The sequence below is a fragment of the Spinacia oleracea genome, chromosome 4 (genome assembly GCF_020520425.1).
Source record: "Spinacia oleracea cultivar Varoflay chromosome 4, BTI_SOV_V1, whole genome shotgun sequence".
Lineage (NCBI taxonomy): Eukaryota > Viridiplantae > Streptophyta > Magnoliopsida > Caryophyllales > Amaranthaceae > Spinacia > Spinacia oleracea.
In genome coordinates this window covers 99972366-99995733 of record NC_079490.1, presented here as the reverse complement: position 1 = coordinate 99995733, position 23368 = coordinate 99972366, and the positions used below count along the sequence as shown (strand labels likewise).

At 35.7% G+C, this 23368-nt stretch overlaps 1 long non-coding RNA gene across 2 annotated transcripts; it reads right to left on the bottom strand.

The window, feature by feature from the left end:
* Positions 1–11801: 11801 nt before the first annotated feature.
* LOC110801518 (uncharacterized) lies at positions 11802–15970 on the bottom strand. 2 transcript variants are annotated; one of them, XR_008932888.1, is made up of 5 exons: positions 15635–15967; positions 14395–14650; positions 12883–13193; positions 12486–12564; positions 11802–12163 (listed from the first exon to the last, which is right to left on the bottom strand). It is a non-coding gene; the product is annotated as an uncharacterized lncRNA (long non-coding RNA). The 2 variants fall into 2 exon arrangements; XR_008932887.1 differs by having other exon boundaries at positions 12883–14650; positions 15635–15970.
* Positions 15971–23368: the final 7398 nt, after the last annotated feature.

The following is a 23368-nucleotide window of genomic DNA, read 5'->3' as shown; positions in this document are numbered from 1 at the left end:
AACTACTCCGGTTTTGAGGAATAGGTTCCAATCACCATAAATGATAACGACTTATGATCGATATGACTTTAATCTCTTAAAGTTTTCTAATGGTCAGTCCGGTACGAATTCCAATGAGTATCTATGCAAATGATTTCTGACATCCATGTCCCATTTAGTTCAAAAAAGTGAACTAAAAATCAACTTGCAATATAATCTTCATTAGACAGTGTTAATCTGACCATTCAATGACCTGGATTATGGATCATTTTGTGATTCAATATTCAAGTTCACTTATGGGCATTTCTTTATCAAGGAATCCTTCATTGATATTAATTTGAATGTTTTTTAATCACTTGGACTTCATTATTTAATACTAAACCATGATTAAATATGAAATATAATTTCATTAATGATAAATGTTTAAACCAAATGCTTTCCAATTTATGGGCTTCTAACCCAAAATTAAAACATTTAATGTCTTACAGATATGGGCCTTTCATCCAATAATTAAAACATTCATGGAATTCAAACTTGATTCCATTTATGCATCTGAGTGTTGTATCTCATTTGTTGCAGAGGTTTAGTTTATCATACTTTGCTATTCTTAGTATCTTTTTTTATCTAAAGCCTTTCGTTGTAAGATGAAAAGATCTTTAAACATGTTTATAGAATGATCTAGTCTTTCATCGCTTTTAGAATGATTTTCATATATTAAAATAGAGAACCATCCCGATAGCAGACATGTGATCTACCTAAGGTCACTGAAGCTCTTTAATATAAATGAATTCCCTTTTATTGGTTCTTAGGCAATAATGAATTCATTTCAATAATGTAGAATTGCAAATGATCCTTCCCTTTTGGAACACTACAACCAGTTCACAGAGATGTGGGAGATTCATCTTTTGACTGAGAACATGGAAACTAATCATTGATTCAGTTCCCCATGCATCACATATGGTTTTGAACCTGTGTTACCACCTTTTAATCACAAGGCTTAATTGCCTGTGTATATATGTTTGTGGTTTGCCTAACAACCAGATCTTAGGAAATGCATGTAGCATCAAAATTTTGGTTCATCTTCTTTTCCTCTTATCAAGTGCTCATCCTACATGTCCAAATTTATTGGATGTTCTTGATATTATTCTAATGATATTTTATTACATAGAGAGAGATCGGTATAAACTCGTCATGATCCACCACCCACGAGTTATTGGCGATCTACATATCACACCATACATAATTGTTGTAATGCAAAATCCATTCGCAATTTAAAAGCTATCCATGTAACTTTTAGGTCATTCTGTTTCATGAGATACCGAATCTTGCTAAAATCTTTGGCATTGCCATGTGATACAAGGTGAAGGTTCATCTTCAAGGTCCTTCATGTTTAAGTTTAGTAATAACAGACTACTTAGTTAAAACATTCATTACTTAGACTTACTCATATGGGTTGAGAGTCTCTTTTGAGTCTCTCATTTGTGTTTGATTTAGTAATTACTTTTACAGAATCCAAACAACAATTTAGATCCTATCCAATATATCTTCGACCCAATCTGATCTAAGTTTTTCCATGGTTCTAATATTGACAAATACTTTCAAATCCAACCATTTAGAATTTGAATGTCATTTTCAATAGAGAGATATGTATCTCAATATAGAACCATTAAAGTTGACTTAGCTCCCACTGAACTCCTCATCTATGAGATGATTTATATTTTTACAAAGCTATGATTTCTCAATAGCCTTGTTGAAAAGTATGGTCCAATTCCCACTTGTGTGCATTAATCTACGAATAGATTTCTTAAGCTTTCTTCTTCATCTAGCATCCAAAAATTTTACATTGTGTAATGTACATAATTTCTTCCAACATTCCCAATTGAGGAAGATGTTTTGTTTTCCAATTTCCATATTTCCATAAGCAATGAATGCTAGACTTATCAAAAATAGTTCAAGCATTCCGACTTGGTGAAAAATATTTCAACATAATCAATACCGTGAAGTTGTTTGTAGTCTTTAACCACTAATCTAGATATTCTTTTGTATGTATATACAATATCATCTTTGTATGTTCTTGAAAACATGTAGCAAAAATTGGGTGTGAACCCTTTATGCAAAAACAACCAAATCATAGACTTGGTTCTTGAGATGAAGATATTTCGGATAAACCTTAATCCATGTTTGGGAATTTTTAATTCATCGTAGCTTACCTGTAAGCCGTATGTTCTTGAAGCTCTTCCGAAGTCTTGATAGGTGTCATTCCTCAGGATATCTATGTATCTATCTTGGTTAAATTCTATTCCTTTTTCAATTTACCTAGCTATTGAACATCAAACGTTATTGTCTATAAAGACATTACTTAAGTTCTTTGAGTATTAGGATTCTCTTGAAGCCCTTCCAAAGTCTTCTTGTTGCTTTTCCAAGGACTTCATGTGTGGAGCGCTTCCAAAGGCTCCTATGTATCCTACATTTGTTTGTTACTTGAACCGAAGTTCTTTTGAGGTCACTTCGAGGTCATATTTCTCCCACTTGCCTTTCTGGAAATAAGATGGTTTCCTAAAAGACACTATCTAGAGCAACAACCATGTGTTCCCAGATTTGTGTTAGAATCAATACCTATTTTTTCTATTAGTCGCTCATAAAGAAACGTATATATATTCTTGAGTTTGTTTGATGTAAACACCAACTCCCACTGGGTTTGACAACCCTAGATATATATATATATATATATATATATATATATATATATATATATATATATATATATATATATATATATATATATATATATATATATGTTGAAACGATATACTGAAACAGAGTTCAATCCTTATGATATCTTTTTTCTAGATTAACAAATTTAGTTTCATCTGATAGTCTTTTAGAGTACCATTTAGAAACATTATAGGAAAATATTCGTGACTATCATTAATCGAATAATTTTTGATTTCTCCAACTAGACATACTATATTCTTGTGGAGCTTTGATTGTAATATTTCCATATAAACAATCTTGATAATCATTCTTGGCTCATGCAAACATCATCTTGATCTAGTCTAGATGTTCCAAATATCTTGCCAAGTGGATTTTATGTCCTTTTGTGAATCTTATTGAAACATTCATGAATTTCACTTTGAGTAAATATAGCCATATTTTCAGGTTCTTGTGAAATAGGTAAGTCATAAAATCTATCTTTGGCACATGAGCGTAATTGTCTAGAACCTTCTAACAATAGTCTATTTCTATGGCATGTGCAACAAGTAAGACTCATGTGTCTTAAATTAATCAACTTTTAAAAATCCATGCCATGGAATCTTAGAATGTTGTCTTGATGATATGGTCGTATGACATTGCCAAAGATATGTGGAACACAAATCAATATATTTGATTTGAACCACCTGAAATTTGAATGTCAAGATATTTAATTTGTTTGTGTATTAATCAATAATATAACTCAACCCCATAAATGACCATTTCATTCAAATAAACACTCAACGATTGTTTTTGTTTAATTTGAATATGAGTCTTTTTGTGTCGAAATAGAAAATTGTTTATGATGATTAATGGAACAAAATTTCATTAAGTTCCAGCCTTTTGAAGGAACTTAAACAAACAGATAACCCTACAACTAACTGATATTCCTATTTTATATATGGTTTTTCCCGTCCCTCTTTGATTATTGGTCTCAATTGTGCTCTTCGGAGCCATTTTTAGTACTAATATGCTCCTTGTAGTGTGTTTGTAGTTTCAGGTTTATCATTTAGGAATTCACATACTTTAATGCATTTCCTACATATTTGAACCACTACAAGAGGTGATGTACTTTTGGGAACATGGACATTGAGTCCGAAGGGTTTTGAAGCAAAGAGAATAACGAAAGAAGTAGAAAAATAATTGTAGTCCCATTTTAATTGTAACTCAAGTTTTACAAATCCAAATGAATTGATTTCAATTGGGTTGGATTCTATACATCAACTTCTTTCCAACGAGTGATCAATCTTCTGATTTCTACGAATAATGAAGGAGATATGGAGTTTTTAAGATAGGGGATCGTGCAGTTTGATGAGTCGATCGCCCGATCGGGCGACGACAACCCGGACGCGCGTTTTAACTTTAATGATTTCGTTTTTTATTTGATTTATAGGGCAAGACTATAAATACTAAGCCCTATGTTATTCGTAATGATCTTATTTTCAGCATTAGAACTCTACTTAGTTCATTTAATTTTTCTTAGTTTATTCTCTCAATACTTTTGTCAAACACATTGTTATTTTCAATTAAAGTTCCAAGCTTTCATTCATTCTTCGTTCATCACTCCGGTATTATTTCAATCCTTATTTTCTTGTTTTATTTCAAATATTTTCCTATTAAACATGATTGCGTTGTTTATTTCAATTATGCTTGAGTAGTCTTAATCTAGGTTTTGGGAATCCATTAACTAATATAAAGGGATGATTCGTTATTGTTGATTGTTGGTATTGTTAATTGATTTCCTATTGATTGTTTCCATTTATATGCAATTAGATTTGCGCAAATTTAATTGTATTAGTCTAGCAATATCAACTTAAAATTCAAGAGATGCAATTTGATGTTTAGTGTAGACACCTAAATCGTGTCTCCCCATTGGGATGATGACGATACCATTATCCTTGTTAGGTGGTTGGAACAACTCCGTGTGGAAGTACCAATTGCTAGAATACATTTCAAAATCCAAGAGCCAAAGTCCAATCCCCGAGGCCGTTACCATCACGAAACTCGGTACAAAATTCAATTTCCAAAAATCAATTTCAAAATACAAGTACAATCTCACCCAATGGATCACTCCATTGGTGTTACAAGGCCTTTTTCAGTCAAAATGACACTAAGCAATCCAAATTCGGGCGCCGACCCACAAAACCGAGCAAGCCGGGCCTCGTCCCGTAAAATCGAATTCAAAAAAAAAACCCGAAACAACTTGTTTTTAGACGCAAACCAAGCCTTAATCCCCAAGAAATCACTACGTGCCAAACAACGTACAATTCGTACAAAGGTACACCCATTACAAGACAAATACAAGGATGTTAGGTTATGATACATATGAACAACATAAATCATGCGGAAAAACCTTAATGCCAGGATACATATTAATTGCACATAATCATATAATTAGTCTAGGATGCATACACTTTATAGCGTGCCCTACCTAGCTGCGCCCGAACCGAATAAGAACAAGTCTTTAGGACTCCAAGTGTCGTCCCTCCGTAGAAAGTCCACAGCACGTCCGGATCCGCCTTAAGATTGACCAACTAGAATCGCCCTTAAGGTACTACTTATTTTCGGCTAAATAGGGCAAGTGTTATGGCTGATTTTTCTGCTTAAAAATCCTAGCTTTGAATACTTGAAAAACTTGTATATAAATTTGTGAACCTAGGCACATATTTATAGAGTCATGGAAAAGGATTTAGAATCCTATTAGAATACCAATTAGTTTAATTAGAATCCCTTTAGAACTCTATTAAATAAATTTTATCTACTAGGATTAGGATTTAATCATAGAACGAATTCCAATAGCTTTAGGATTCGTATCGCACACAACCGCACACGAGCACGAGCACCGCACAGCCCGCGCAAGCCTCGCGGCCCACGCAAGCCTCGCGGCCCACGCGAGCTGCACAGCTCGCAGCCCATACTGCGCGCGCGCGCCATGCTGGCCCTCGCCTTGTGCTGGGCCTGGCGTGGCCTTGCTGCGTTGTATTGATGCGCATGGCTTGCTGGACGCAGGCCTGGCTTCGTGCTGGGGCTTCGTCTAGCAAGTCTCGTCCGATGCTAATTCGTACGATGCGCTTCTGATTAAATTTCCGATTCCGGAATTCATTTCCGATACGAACAATATTTAACATTTCCGATTCCGGAAATAATTTCTGTTTCGAACAAATATTTAATATTTCCGTGTCCGGAATTATTTTCCGATTCCGATATTATTTCCGATTCTGACTATATTTCCGTTTCCGGCAATATTTTCGATTCCGGCAATATTTCCATTTTCGATAATATTTTCCGATACGTACCATGTTTCCGTTTCCGGCAACATCTACGACTTGGATAATATTTATATTTCCGATACGATCCATATTTCCGTTTCCGGTAATATCATCGTTTCCGGAGTATTCATTACTTGCCTTTGACGATCTTAGCTCCCACTGAAACCAAGATCCGTCGATTCCGAATGTCCATAGATGGAGTATTTAATGCCATTAAATACTTGATCCGTTTACGTACTATTTGTGTGACCCTACGGGTTCAGTCAAGAGTAAGCTGTGGATTAATATCATTAATTCCACTTGAACTGAAGCGGCCTCTAGCTAGGCATTCAGCTCACTTGATCTCACTGATTTATTAACTTGTTAATTAATACTGAACCGCATTTATTAGACTTAACATTAAATGCATACTTGGACCAAGGGAATTATTTCCTTTAGTCTCCCACTTGTCCTTAGGGACAAGTGTGCATTTCCTAATTCCTTTGTCGCTCGATGCTTGCTCTTGAACATAAGGTAAGAGTTGTCATCCTTATTATGTCCAGAGGTGTTTCTCGGTTTCATAGTTCAACTGATCAAATAAACAGATAATCATAGCCTATGATTCATCTGAGCACGGCCATGCATTTTACAGTTTCTAGCTCTCCGAGTGGCCTTGTACAACTTTCAACATCTCATCCCGATTTATGGGAGGACAATCCCAATCTTGCGATCTTGAGATTAGACTTCGTTTGATAGGTGATTACCTGAGCGTTGCCTTTATAGCCTCCTTTTACGGTGCGACGGTTGACAACGTCAAAGTAAGCAGTTCTCAAACAAGTAATCTCAAATCACTCAGGTATTGAGGATTAGTGTCTAATAATTTTAAGGAAATTTACTTATGACAGATTTTCATCTCTTACAGTAAAGTTTCATAGGTCTGTCCGATACTAGTCTTCCCAAAGTAAGTATTTATGCAAATGATTACGACATTGCCATGTCCACATAGTTCAAGAAACAGAACTACTAGTCTTCTTGCATTCTAGTCGTCTAACGTTTTCTATGCGTCCATCTTAGAAAACTCCGACCAGGGACCTTTTTCAACTTTTGACATTCAAGTTCACTTGATAGACATTTCTTAGTCACAGGACTGGTCCTGACAGTCTATCTTGAATATATCGTCAATTTGAAGGGACTCATCATTTAATAACCCACAAATTAAATGAAAAACTGAATTCTATTCATTTATGTGAATGATTAACCAATAATTTTTTTCAAAGTATTAAACTCTAAAACTTTAAAACATTAAACAAGGACATCAAAGCCATTCTCCAATATGCTTGATTCCCATAGCTGCAGTGTGCGAGTTGTGCTTTGCCTGCGGCAGAGGTTTGGTAAATGGATCTGAGATGTTGTCATCAGTTCCAATCTTGCTTATCTCGACTTCTTTTCTTTCAACGAACTCTCATAGAAGGTGAAATCTACAAAGTACGTGCTTGACTCTTTGGTGGTGTCTAGGCTCCTTTGCCTGTGCAATAGCTCAATTATTATCACAATACAGAGCTATTGGTCCCTTAATGGAGGGGACTACACCAAGTTCACCTATGAACTTCCTTAGCCATATAGCTTCCTTTGCTGCTTCATGTGCAGCAATGTACTCCGCTTCAGTTGTAGAATCCGCAATGGTGCTTTGCTTAGCACTTTTCCAGCTTACTGCACCTCCGTTGAGGCAGAAAAAAACCCAGACTGTGATCTGAAATCATCTTTGTCGGTTTGGAAACTTGCGTCCGTATAGCCTTTAACAATTAATTCATCATCTCCACCATAGACCAGGAAATCATCTTTGTGCCTTTTCAGGTACTTCAGAATGATCTTGGCAGCAGTCCAATGTGCCTCTCCTGGGTCTGACTGGTATCTGCTCGTAGCACTGAGTGCATACGCAACATCCGGGCGTGAACATATCATAGCATACATTATTTAACCAATCAATGATGCGTATGGAATCTCATTCATTCGTCTACGCTCATCAAGTGTTTTTGGGCACTAAGTCTTGCTTAGAGTCATTCCATGAGACATGGGTAGGTAGCCTCGCTTGGAGTCTGCCATCTTGAACCTTTCTAGCACCTTATTGATATAAGTGCTTTGACTAAGTCCAATCATCTTCTTAGATCTATCTCTGTAAATCTTGATGTCCAGTATGTACTGTGCTTCTCCTAGATCCTTCATCGAAAAATATTTCCCAAGCCAAATCTTGACAGAGTTCAACATAAGAATGTCATTTCCGATAAGTAATATGTCGTCGACATATAATACTAGAAAAGCAATTTTGCTCCCACTGACCTTCTTGTATACACAAGATTCGTCTGCGTTCTTAATGAAACCAAAGTCACTGACTGCTTCATCAAAACGTATATTCCAGCTCCTTGATGCTTGCTTCAATCCGTAGATTGATTTCTTAAGCTTGCATGCCTTTTTAGCATTCTTTGGATCCTCAAAACCCTCAGGCTGTGTCATAAACACAGTTTCTGTTAAAACGCCGTTTAAGAAATCGGTTTTGACATCCATCTGCCATATTTCGTAATAGTAATATGCAGCGATTGCTAACATAATCCGAATAGACTTTAACATTGCAACTGGTGAAAAAGTTTCATCGTAATCCACACCGTGGACTTGCCTGTAACCTTTTGCAACCAATCTAGCTTTGAAAACTTCTAGTTTCCCATCCTTGTCCTTTTTCAGTTTGAAAACCCATTTGCTTCCTATGGCTTGGTAGCCATCTGGCAAATCGACCAAATCCCAAACTTGGTTCTCAAACATGGAGTCTAATTCAGATTGCATGGCTTCTTGCCATTGCTTGGAGCTAGGGCTTGTCATAGCTTGTTTGTAAGTCGCAGGTTCATCACTTTCAAGTAATAGAACGTCATAGCTCTCGTTCGTCAAAATACCTAAGTACCTTTCCGGTTGAGATCTATATCTCTGCGATCTACGCGGGGTTACATTTCTAGATGGTCCATGATTCTCACCAGATACTTCTAAAGATCTCTGAGTTTCATCCTGAATGTCATCTTGAGAATTCTCTAGATTTTGTTGTTCGACTCGAATTTCTTCGAGGTCTACTTTTCTCCCACTTGTCATTTTGGAAATGTGATCCTTTTCAAAAAAGATACCATCTTGAGCAACAAACACCTTGTTCTCAGATGTATTGTAGTAGTAATACCCCTCTGTTTCCTTTGGGTAGCCCACGAGGATACATTTGTCAGATTTTGGATGAAGTTTGTCTGAAATTAATCGTTTGACGTATACTTCACATCCCCAAATCTTAAGAAAAGACACATTTGGAGGCTTTCCAAACCATAACTCATATGGAGTCTTTTCAACAGCTTTAGACGGAGCTCTATTTATAGTGAGTGCAGCTGTATTTAGTGCATGTCCCGAAAATTCTATTGGAAGTTCGGCATGACCCATCATTGATCTAACCATGTTTAGCAAGGTTCTGTTCCTCCGTTCTGACACACCGTTCCATTGTGGTGTTCCAAAAGGAGTCAATTCTGATAGAATTCCACATTCTTTCAGATGGTCATCAAATTCATAGCTCAGATATTCACCGCCTCTATCATACCGCATTGCCTTAATCTTCTTGCCTAATTGATTCTCTACTTCACTCTGAAATTCCTTGAATTTGTCAAATGATTCAGACTTATGCTTCATTAGGTAGACATAACCATATCTACTGAAGTCACCAGTGAAAGTGATAAAGTAGCTGAAACCACCTCTAGCATTTGTACTCATTGGTCCACATACATCTGTATGGATTAAACCCAATAGTTCAGTTGCTTTTTCTCCAACTTTAGAGAAAGGTTGCTTTGTCATTTTGCCAAGCAAACATGATTCGCACTTACCATAATCCTCTAAGTCAAATGGTTCTAGAATTCCTTCCTTTTGAAGTCTTTCTATGCGTTTCAAGTTAATATGGCCTAATCGACAATGCCACAGATAGGTGAGATCTGAATCATCCTTTTTGGCCTTTTTGGTATTTATGTTATAAACTTGTTTGTCGTGATCTAGTAAATAAAGTCCATTGACTAATCTAGCAGATCCATAAAACATCTCTTTAAAATAAAACGAGCAACTATTGTCTTTTATTAAAAAGGAAAATCCCTTAGCATCTAAGCAAGAAACAGAAAATTATGTTTTTAGTAAGACTTGGAACATGGAAACACTCTTCCAGTTCCAAAACTAGCCCAGAGGGCAACGACAAATAATAAGTTCCTACAGCTAATGCAGCAATCCGTGTTCCATTTCCCACTCGTAGGTCGACTTCACCCTTGCTTAACCTTCTACTTCTTCTTAGTCCCTGTGGATTGGAACATAAGTGTGAGCCACAACCTGTATCTAATACCCAAGAAGTTGAATTAGCAAGTATACAGTCTATAACGAAAATACCTGAAGATGGAACGACTGTTCCGTTCTTCTGATCTTCCTTTAGCTTCAAGCAATCTCTCTTCCAATGCCCCTTCTTCTTGCAGTAGAAGCATTCGGATTCAGAAGTGGGTTGACTGACCTTCCTCTTTTCAGACTTGGCGCCAGTTTTCTTAGTCGGGCTGGCCTTCTTGCCACCTTTCTTAGCATTCCTCTTCTTACCAGATTTCTTGAACTTGCCCCCACGCACCATAAGCACATCTTGCTTATCACTTTTGAGCGTCTTTTCAGCGGTTTTCAGCATACCGTGAAGCTCAGTGAGCGTTTTGTCCAGACTATTTATACTGTAGTTCAGCTTGAACTGATCATACATGTTATGAAGAGAATGGAGGATGGTGTCTACAGCCTTTTCCTGAGAGAATTGCTGATCCGGCCGACTCATATTCAATTCTCAATGAGTCCAATCATTTTGAGAACATGTGGACTTACGAGCTCGCCTTTCTTAAGCTTAGTCTCAAGAATTTGCCTATGAGTCTCGAATCTTTCGACTCGAGCCAGATCTTGGAACATGTTCTTTAACTCACTGATGATCGTGAAAGCATCTAAGTTGATGAACGTTTTCTGTAGATCTACACTCATGGTTGCAAGCATTAGACATTTTACATCCTTGTTGGCATCAATCCAACGATTGAGGGCTGCCTGAGTGACCCCTTCGCCTGCGGCTTCGGGCATCGCCTCATCCAGGACATACTCCTTTTCTTCCTGCATAAGAACTATTTGCAAGTTCCTTTGCCAGTCAAGGAAGTTTTTCCCGTTCAACTTCTCCTTTCCGAGAATTGATCGGATGTTGAATGAATTGTTGTTTGCCATAGTTAAAACTACAATTGAAAAAAAAATAAACAAATAACACTAGTACATAATTAACTTTAGGTAACACCGAAAAACTGTTACATAAAGGGGGTAAAGTGTTCCCATAGATAATAGGTAACACTTTATGGGTGATACATCTGCTCGTGCTACCTATTCTATTAGGTAACACTTTTAATAACATATGATAACACTTTTACTAGTGTTACCAAAATTAATTTTATGTAACACTTTTCCATTCCTATTGTAGCACTTTAAAAGTGTTACTCGTAATATCTTAGGTAACACTTTTTAACCATTAGTATCACTTTTTTATATCATCTTTTGATTTACAGTAACACTTTATTGAATCATAGGAATCACTTTTTACCATATAACGTAACACCTTGTTCATTATGTAGGAACACTTTTCTATTCTTAGGTAACATTACATATTTAACACCTTTTAATATCTATTGTAACACTTGCAAAGTAATGCTTTTCATTAAATATAATAATTTAACAAATATTACAAAATTGGTTCATAAATAACAATAACAATAATAATAATAATATTATTTATAATAAATAATAAATTTATAATTGTTTTTGGTAAAATAGCAATTTTATTACCAAAAGATAGTACGTACACAAAATAAGTTCCAAACAAGGAAACAACTAAAGGAAGGGAGCACACCCGCTCCCTAACAAATGAAAATATTAGTATTTGATGTACGATCTATGAAAATTACATTATTATGTTCAAAATAAAATCAAATGATCATAACCAAAACTAAAATGTATAATCCAAAACTAAATGTCTCCTATCTTTTCATCTTCAACTGATTTCCCTTACGCCTGCATGATTCTCAATGTCAACTTTAATCTTCATTTGCTATCCGATCCAATCCATCATCTTGATCCTATAAGAAGCATAAAATTAGTAAGGTCCAACATCCATAAACATGTAAAGCACAACCAAGACATTGCATTACAAGAACTAAAGTTAACATCCATAATCTGCTGCTTATAATTCAAAATTAGAATATGCAAAATCCACTCATACTTTCAGATGGTAGACACAAGACTGCATATAAGGGTCTACCATATATTTTAAAATATGGGCATTTTAGCTACAAAAGTAGGACACCTTAGTAAAATAATATAGCTCTGTGTATGCTCTCCTAAACTTTGTCAACAATACATGCATAATGTAAAATACGAGAAGAGAGTTACGGCTCATACCATTTCTAGCTCATAGTCTTACTTGTACGAAGGTCTAAAGTAAGGGGGTGGAGAATTAGGAGTTGGAGGTCCCTGCCCCCTGGGAAAAGAAACAAAATTATTAGTTCAATATAATAAAAATAAAATGTAAGACATCCACAGTCACAGAGATGGGTCAGAGAGGAAGAACTAAATAAATGCAGCTAGCTAACGACAACTGCAAGTAAGTAGCTTGTATCCAGATAAGCATATCAGCATGAAACATATGAGCAAAATGAAACCAATTTAAGTACCACATTTGACAGACATACTAGGAAATACTCTATATCACTGCAATAACATATATTGCTCAGAGCAAATAGAGAATCAATAAACGAAGGGGGGAACGAGAAGGAAAAAGAAACAACTAAAATCAGACCTTGGTCTCACTATATCAGTTCCAAAGATGACAACAGAAGATGCATGCCCATGGTATTCAATAGGAAGGTAGTACCTGCGAAATAATTATTAAACCAAAATAATTTCTAGACTACTAAATAGTTAAAAGGTCAAGAGAACACCAAAAAGCACAAAGCACAAAACAGTCTTAAAACAAAAGGATACATGTTCCGAAAGCTTTTCATGGCTCAAAATGACTCCCGTTCCCTTACCATCTATATCTTGCCAACCACTTCTACTTGTTTCGGTAGCCTCTTCCTTCTCTTTTAGATAAATATCATTGGGCACAGCCTTCACATTAACATAGGTAAATCTAAGGCATGAAGTGGCAGGACTAGTGTATTGAGGATAACAATATTATTTAGGAAATTATAATACCTAGATACTTGTAGATCCTACAAGAAAAATACCAGAATACACCAAGATACTTGTATATTCGTAATACATGATTTTTGTTAGCAATAAATACACCACTGAAGTACTGAACTATGTAACTAATAATTAGAAAAACTATTTAATCAAATTGTAGAGAATATAGTGATAACAGCTAGTTCACATTGTTCATTCTATAACAAAAACCTCCAAAATTTTACTAAACCAAAACCTTAATTCTTAAAACTATCATACATTACCCACATATTCAGCACCTTAATAGAAGGAGACCTACATAAAACCAATATTAACAAGTCAACCTTTGACATGTCTACTAAAAATAAGTCAAACTTTCGATTATATCTGAATAAGTCTACCTTTTATACCCATGTATTATTAACAAGTTGCAATAAATTTTGACCGGTTACAATGGGTGACAAGTATGACGTGGCAGTTTTGGTTAATTTTTTTTATTTTGTTTTACTTTTTAATTCTTTCATTTATAATTACTCAGTTCTACCTTTTCATTCTCTCTAATAAACGTGTCTTCTTCCCTTTTCTTCATCAATCATCCACTAAACACCCCCACAATATCAGAGAAACAAGGAAAGGAAGCTGGCAATCAAACAAAAGCACAACGATCGCCTTCTTGAAATAAAGATTGATACTTCAAATACACAGAATTCTGATAGGAACTCTGGCAAACTCTAAAATCAGTTTTCTAATTATATTAAGAGGTGAGCTTACACTAATGTTCAACTAAGCTCATTGATCTCAGAATGGACAAAGTTCAACCATTAATGAAAAGAGATAGGATGGAATGAGGCTATAAATAACGTCACAAATTACAAGCACCATTGTCATTTAGCTAAAACCCACTCAAATCAAGTTTCTGACCTTTAACCTTAATCGTATAATACCCCTTAATCGTAGTACATCTTTCTACCCATCAGACCAATCAAGCCACCATCTTTTTTAGGTAACCTGACCAGTGTCTTGTATAGGTACATATCCAAGTATTTGACCAACCGTGGTTTGAAATTCTGAACACAGGGACTTTATCCTGAAATCAGACATAAATATATGGCTTTCCTGAAACAAATTCTAATAGTTCGTGTACCTGACAACACGGCTCATGCACCAGACATCTCTCTTTGACAGTGGCTTCTATTTGGATGACCTTAAGGATTTTGTTTGTCGTATATATGATTCTGCAAAGTCTAGCTTTAGCATCAACCCTGATGCAACAGTTGAGCAAGAAGATAAGGCATAGGAGCTTGAGATCGAATAAGGATGAAGCTGACAGTGTGAAGGATGAGTTGTAGACGGCCTAAGAACCACTTGATTGATTATATCATGATCCAACTAGGATTTCACTAAAACAGGGAAACACAAAATCCAATCAGATAATGCCTTGGACTCTCAAATCCTGAATAAGAGAGTGTAGGTACTCATGATAAAAAGATTAAAAAAAAAAACTAAAAACTTCAAATACAAAAAATATGGTCAGCATTACTAATTGTGTATTAAAAGTCTGATATAATACATCCAAATATTTAGTTAATGGATACTATTATAACAATGATGAAAAGATCCAAAGCTTAATCACTTATTGTGTTAGTGAGAGGTAAAAGACTATAAATGCAGGTAACAACAGTTGGTAGCAGACAATAATGTTCTTGAATGAAATTTGCACTACTCCTAGTTGGCAGCCATACTTCTGAGAAATCCTCAATGCTGGATCATATTCTAATCAAATGACATATAGGGATCATTAAGAAATTAAATTATCTGTATAATAACGACTTCGAATTTTAGCGCATACCACTTCATAACATATACTCTTAAGCTCATATTCTAGTCACCGCAGAAATGACACAAGATGAAATGTCTACGGTGGACATACAGAATCATAAAATATATGGGTAACAGTAAAACAAATGCATTCATTATAGTCCATGGAAGCATAAGAAATTCCTCGAATTGAATTAACCTCGTAAACATTGCTCATAATTCAAAAATGGGGTTAAATTATAATTTCGAACAAAAAATAAATCGAGGCAATAATATTAAAGGGAAAATTATAATCTGCAGAATTAGGTTTTTCCAACATCATCCTGCATAATTTTTAAGGTAAGAAATTAGCAATGGAAATCAATAATTTGGACAATGAAACAATCTAAATCATTCAAATTAAAGAACTATCTAGTTAACATGGACTTTAAACTAAACTACTCGGTATATATTCTATTGCAGAAAAATCAATTGAAACAAATAAACTCAAATAAGAAGAAAGTATGAGAAAATTGAAGGAAACGGCGAAACTCCATTAATGAATATTATGGACATATATGAATTACCTAACTGGGCACAATTAATCATCGGAAAATTCCAGTGACAAACAGCCAAGCAATTTCCCATTACACTTCTTTCTCTTTCCTAGTCTCCTTCCTTCATCATACCTCTCCTCGTCATCGCCACCGCCCACCAGCAGACTGCACAATCGCAAAGCATCGCCGAAATCCGCCAACCCACCAGCCTGAAGATTCTCGCCGGAGTATGTACTAGTGCGCTATCAGAGTTATAGGAGTGACTGAAGATGAGACCATGAATTTTTCTTTGATCTGTAACTGAACTATGGAAACGGCGGATGGTTAAGGGGTTGGCAAAAAAGAAAACCGGGGAAGGGAAAGAAAAAAATATAAATAAAAAAAAAAAAAAATGTTAAGATTGAAATTTTAAAGTTTTAGGAATAAAATATTACAAACAAGTATTCACTTATACCAAAGTGTTACAAATTAGTGTTACCTAATATCAACTGTTACAAACAAGTGTTACCTAATACTAAAGTGTTACTAAAGTGTTACATATATATCGAATAATTTTGCATCTTTAAAAGTGTTACCATTTGGTGTTACCTAATGTCACTTTTGTACTAGTGTAAATAACCATTCACAATTCTCTTAATAAACTTTAAATTCTAGCATGCATGCATAATTTAATGTTCATTAAGCATTTTATTCAAGTTATGTGTTCCGGCATGTGTGAATAAAATGATTCCAAGACCCTAAAACCATTGAAGAATTTAAGCACATTATGTATTTAGACTCAATTCTAAAATCTTTTAGGTAAGCAAAAGCCTTTTGCTAATAGTCTAGAAACTACTCTTGGTTAATAGGTACGTCTAAGGACTTGTTAGGTAAACCCATCAATTTTGCCACGACATAAAAGGACTCCTAACTTATTTCGTTGAGTTTCACCAAAACTAACATGTACTCACAATTATTTGTGTACCTTACCCCTTTAGGATCAATAAGTAACACCTCGCTGAGCGTAAAACTATTACTAGATTGATGTAAAGGTTATCCAAGTAAGTGTTATTTTGGCATGGCACCTTTTAACTCAATTTTTAAACTTTGGAACTTAAGGCTCTGACTATGTTGGTTAGATTTTAAGTGAACTAAAATCCTTAATCATGCAACATAATCAAGCCATAATCTCATGCATAATTAAGACATATTTAAAGCAATAAATAACTTAAAGCATGCATAAGATAAACGTGATCTAGTATGACCCGACTTCATCTTGAAGCTTCAACTTCAAAGCCCGTCTTGAAATTGGATTGAAAACTCCGTCTTGAATTTCACCATGGGAGGCGCCATTTTCTTCAAATAGGATAAGCTATAATTAAACTAATTACAACTATTTGATGGTACGCAGACCATATTTGAATTGAAAAACAAACTTTGGTGCATTAGACCAATTACATTCAAATTAATGGTACGCAGACCATATTTTCTATCCTATTTGGGCCATACTAGTCACTTCATAACCTGCAAAATAGTAAGTATACAATATATACCATTCACCCATTCATTATCATGAATGGCCCACATAGCTGGTCAGTAAAACATGTTATAATGCATCACATAAATATTTGCAGCAATTAATCCTGGGCACCAATAATCTACCAATTATTCAGTCCTTATTAATTGTAATCAAGTTGTTTAACCTTAAAGGATTTGTAGACCTAATCAAGAGTTTTTGACTAAAAATGATCCCACTTAAACCAATAACTTTATATGCTTTACTAATTTTAAACATAAAATGAATTTCTAGTCTAACCGGAAACATACAAGTTTAATTAAAATTTAAACCTCATATAAAATTATAATCGAATCCATTTATTTAATTTATTTTCCGTTGAATAAAATGAATTTAAATTAATTCAAGGTTTTAATTTTAGTAAAATAATTAGTATAAATTAAAATTTATAATAATTATAATATTCAAAATTAAAATCCGAGAAAACAATTTAAATTATTAATTTCAAAGTTAATTAAAATGATTTCCGAACTGAAAATTTCAAATTAAAATCAAAACGACTCAATCGTAACACGACGAGGCACTTGGGCTTGCGCCCAAGCCCCGTCGAGTGCACGAGGCATCAATGCCCCTCGACTGATCGCATAGCCATGGCACAAGCAGCAGCATCCACGCGCAAACGCAGCAAGCCAAGCCACACTTGTGCGCAGCATGCTCGCTCACTTCGCAGCAGCTAGCAACCGAAGGGATGCATCGCTCGCTGGGCGCGAGCAATCGATCGATGGCGAGGCAACGCTCGTTGGTGCGCGGAGCAGCGCTCGCTGGGGGACCTAGCTCTCACTCTCCCGTGCGCGCGCCTCGTCTTGTTGTGCCACGCCCCATCGCCCATCGCCCATCGCCTACACAGCACACACGCCCAGGCAGCATTGCCTCGCGCGCGCGCCATGCTTGGTTGCTCGCTGCATTCGTACCGCACGGGCAACGCGCTCCTTTGCTCGTCATCGCGTGCCCGCACTATACAACACCCCTTAAGGGTAACACGTAGCGTCCTTTGCTTTGTGCTCGCAACGTTTATGAGCGAATTTTATAAAAATTAAAACTTTTTAATTTAAAATTAATGACAAATTAATAATCATATTAATTTCATAATTTTAGGGCGAAAAATCGAAAATTTATTAATCAATTAATTTTCGATTAGCATGGATTCAAATCTAGGTCATAAAAATTTAAAATTTATCATAAATTAACAATTTTTATGCTGGTTTTTAATCATTGATACCTAATTAAATTGTCAATTAATTATGAAAATCAAATCAAATTCTAAATTATTCGAATTTCAACAAATTAATTATAATTACAAATTAGGTTGTATAATTAACAAGCTTAGGCATTCAAAATTGTTAAACATATACAGTAGGTCAATCAAAAATTAAAGATTTAACAACAAGAATCGCAAATATTCAACTTTAACATCTTAAAATTACAAACTTTTGCATTCGAAAAACTAAAACCTCCGAAAAGTCATAGTTAGGCTTCGAATTTGGGAATTCTGGGTTCGGCCGAAAATTTTAGAATGCCTTTTACATGCGGGATTGACACAAAAATCACTCGATTTGGGTGAGTAACGAATAAACTGCCGAAAAACTGCGTACATATAATTAAATAAACGCAATTTGCAATTAATTAACAATTACGAAAGTTAATCACCCCTTTTTAATTCTTTGCAAATTTGTAAAATTTAACCATGTTAAGTAATTTATAGATTATGCAAATAATAATAGGCTCGTGATACCACTGTTGGGTTATGATACATATGAACAACATAAATCATGCGGAAAAACCTTAATGCCAGGATACATATTAATTGCACATAATCATATAATTAGTCTAGGATGCATACACTTTGTAGCGTGCCCTCCCTAGTTGCGCCCGAACCGAACAAGAACAAGTCTTTAGGACTCCAAGTGTCGTCCCTCCGTAGAAAGTCCATAGCACGTCCGGATCCGCCTTAAGATTGACCAACTAGAATCGCCCTTAAGGTACTACTTATTTTCGGCTAAATAGGGCAAGTGTTATGGCTGATTTTTCTACTTAAAAATCCTAGCTTTGAATACTTGAAAAACTTGTATATAAATTTGTGAACCTAGGCACATATTTATAGAGTCATGGAAAAGGATTTAGAATCCTATTAGAATACCAATTAGTTTAATTAGAATCCCTTTAGAACTCTATTAAATAAATTCTATCTACTAGGATTAGGATTTAATCATATAAAGAATTCCAATTAGCTTTAGGATTCGTATCGCACACAACCGCACACGAGCACGAGCACCGCACAGCCCGCGCAAGCCTCGCGGCCCACGTGAGTTGCACAGCTCGCAGCCCACGAGCATTGCTCGCAGCCCATGTTGCGCGCGCGCCATGCTGGGCCTGGCCTTGTGCTGGGCCTGGCGTGGCCTTGCTGCGTTGTGTTGATGCGCATGGCTTGCTGGACGCAGGCCTGGCTTCGTGCTGGGGCTTCGTCTAGCAAGTCTCGTCCGATGCTAATTCGTACGATGCGCTTCCGATTAAATTCCCGATTCCGGAATTCATTTCCGATACGAACAATATTTAACATTTCCGATTCCAGAATTAATTTCCGTCTCGAACAAATATTTAATATTTTCGTGTTTGGAATTATTTTCCGATTCCGATAATATTTCCGATTTTGACTATATTTCCGTTTCCGACAATATTTCCGATTCCGACAATATTTCCATTTCTGATAATATTTTCCGATACGTACCATGTTTCCGTTTCCGGCAACATCTACGACTTGGATAATACTCCCTCCGTCCCGGAATACTTGACATGTTTTCCTTATCGGGCCGTCCCTTAATACTTGACCTGTTTCTAAAAATGGAAATATTCTAACAATATTATATTATTTCTCATTCCACCCCTATTAACCCACCTACCCCCTACTCCATACAAAAAATAATTAAAAATTCAACCCCTACTCTCCCCTAACCCCACCTCTTAACCCACCTCCCACTAACTACATTAAAATAATACCCCACTATCAACTACTACCTATTAAATTAAATAAGTCAATTTAAGTCCCTTAAACTCTGTGCCGGTCAAACTGGGTCGAGTATTCCGGGACGGAGGGAGTATTTATATTTCCGATACGATCCATATTTCCGTTTCCGGTAATATCATCATTTCCGGAGTATTCATTTACTTGCCTTTGACGATCTTAGCTCCCACTGAAACCAAGATCCGTGGATTCCGAATGTCCATAGATGGAGTATTTAATTCCATTAAATACTTGATCCGTTTACGTACTATTTGTGTGACCCTACGGGTTCAGTCAAGAGTAAGCTGTGGATTAATATCATTAATTCCACTTGAACTGAAGAGGCCTCTAGCTAGGCATTCAGCTCACTTGATCTCACTGAATTATTAACTTGTTAATTAATACTGAACCACATTTATTAGACTTAACATTAAATGCATACTTGGACCAAGGGCATTATTTCCTTCAAAGGACGGCATCTTCGTCCTTGTTTGGCAGCTTCTGCGCGACGTCAGCAGCGCCAGGCGCAGCTGCTGCGCTGGACGCTGGCGTCAGCTGGCGTTTAGCTATAAATTTTCCTATTTAAACCCCTAACTCTGAGAATTTAGGGAGGGCAAATCGAAAATAGAACATCGTATCACAAAAATTGCCACTCAAATCAAAATACAAAAAACCTTCAAAAATCTCATACAATCTCAAAGTTCTAAGCAATTGGGAGCTCCAAAAGGAATTCTAGCCTAAATCTAACTAGGTATTTTCGAATCCCAATTCTAATCTACAATGTTTCTATGATTTCTATTTCAAAATGATTAGTAAAGTTGGCACTTCTATTCTTAAAAGTGTCACTTACAACAATCATATACTTTTGCAAAATCCACACTTTATGTGATACAAATACAAAATTTCAAGATTCAATGATGTTTAAGGTTGTTTGTAATAACTTCCTTAAACTAGAATCATCTTCAAAATATGGAATAATCAAAGGTGAGGCCTTTATAATGTTTAAAGGTCTAATCTTTGAGATTCAAGATTCAATGATATTTAAGGTTGTTTGTAATCACTTCCTTAAACTAGAATCATTTCAATACTTGGAGCATATCAAAGATGAAGCCTTTTTAACATTAAAAGGTCCAATCTTTGAGATTCAAGACTCCTAAGTTCAATATTACAAGTTCAATCTTTCAAGTACAATATTTCAAGATTCAATATTTCAAGTTCTATATTTCAAGTTCAATATTTCAAGTTCCATATTTCAAGTTCAATTTCTATGTTCAAAATCCAAGACACTTTAGGTTGAGCAACTTGACCTAAAGTTGAGATTTTTAGCTTTGATTCCGTGTCGGACGCACTTATTCTTAAGGAGTCGTTTGGCGTTCGGATCTCATGTGCTAAAGTTCAAATTCAATATCGCACCTTTCAATTATGCACTTTAATATTCCAATTTCAATAACGCTCTTCAATTATGCACTTCAATATCGCAATTTCAATAACGCTTTTCAATATTGCACCTTTTAATTCCGCACTTTCAATTATGCAACTTTACTTGCCTAGTCCTTCTAGGCAATGTGGTTTTCCACCTAGTCCCTTTCTAGGTGGTGATGTACTTTACTAATAATGCACTCATTTCCTATGGTGATGTTGCCACTACTACATTTTTGAAATAATGCAACGGTTAAAAAGGGGCTAATGCAACGCCTAGATTCATACTGTTGCAATAGAGTGAGCTAATGCAACGACTTTTAACTGGCCGTTGCATTAGATTATCTAATGCAACGGGTTCAGATAAGAAGTTGCATTAGATATAGATAATGCAACGGCCTTGCAACGGCTTCCCCCTCATTTTTTCCCCAAAATTTTAGAATACCACCAACTCGTTTTTTAGAATACCTCGTTTTTTCCCTCACCCCTTCCAGAACATTTGAATTATAAAAAAAAAAAAAATCAAATGTCTTTCAGAAAAACGAAAGAAAAAACCATTCCCAATTTTATTTTCCCCCAATTCTATTAGGTAGCTAGGTCATCACTCAACTCTCGAAAGAACAAAAAGTAAGGAATTTGAAGGCAAGCGACATAGGAAACAAGGCGGCGAAGGAGGGAGACGGATCAAACACCACTCAAACGGTAATCGTTTAAACTCAAGCCTTACTTAGGGTTGCTATTTTGGTTGAATTTCATGCCTAATTCGTTGAATTGCATTGCCATTTTTTAGTTTTATTCATTTTAAATTTTAGATTTTGATTTTGTTGGGTGTTTGCAGTTCAATATCGCCAACCCTACTACAGGGTGCCAGAAGAAGCTCGAGATCGACGACGACCAGAAGATGTGAGTTTTTCTTCATAAATCTTCTGTAGTTTTATAATTATTTGAATCAGGGTGTTTAAATTTATTGTATTTATACTTGTATTTGGGATTGTATTTGGTTTTGGATGTGCCCGTTTTCCCCATTTTTCTTTCTGGTCACTTTGATTGCTATAACATTATTAACCCTGTCAATCTTGTAAATCATGTGTGGCTATTCTTAATTAGAGTATTTTGCTTTGTTTTATAGATGTGGATTCCTTCATTTTCGGCTTTCTGTATATAATTGGGTAATATTTGATTAAATATCTGATTGAGGTGTTGAATTAACTGAAATGTGGGGATTCCTTCTTGTGGGGTTTTTTAAGAGCTTCGGTTGGGGCTAATTGTGTATTCATCATGGTGTTGAACCATCTTTGAGGAAGGTCAGATAGGAGACTTGTCTATTGAGACTATATAATAGATATTTCATTAATCATCAAATCTATATGATTGTCTGTTTGTGTTATCACTACAAGCATATTTAAGTTACATTAAAAATATTATAGAATAGTTGTGGTAAATTTGGCCAAATGGAAGAATTGAATAGAGAGATAACAAAGACAACGAGCATCATATTCAAGGCTACAAGTTCAACTACCTATCTCGTACCCCAGTCAAACACTTATAGTTGTGGAAACCATATATGTCAGCCAATAAAAGATCCTAATTAAGACAAGGAAACACTAACTTGAGGGGAGAAAATGTGTTCAATATTAGGATATCGTGCACTAGTAATTGCATCAGTTTATCTGACGGCTAGAATAGACAACGTGAAGTAAAACAAATAATCAGAGTAGTTGACCAACAACATGTAATCTGACTCCATCTACCAAGTGTTGCACAAAGGCCACTACCTTCTTCACCGTTGAAA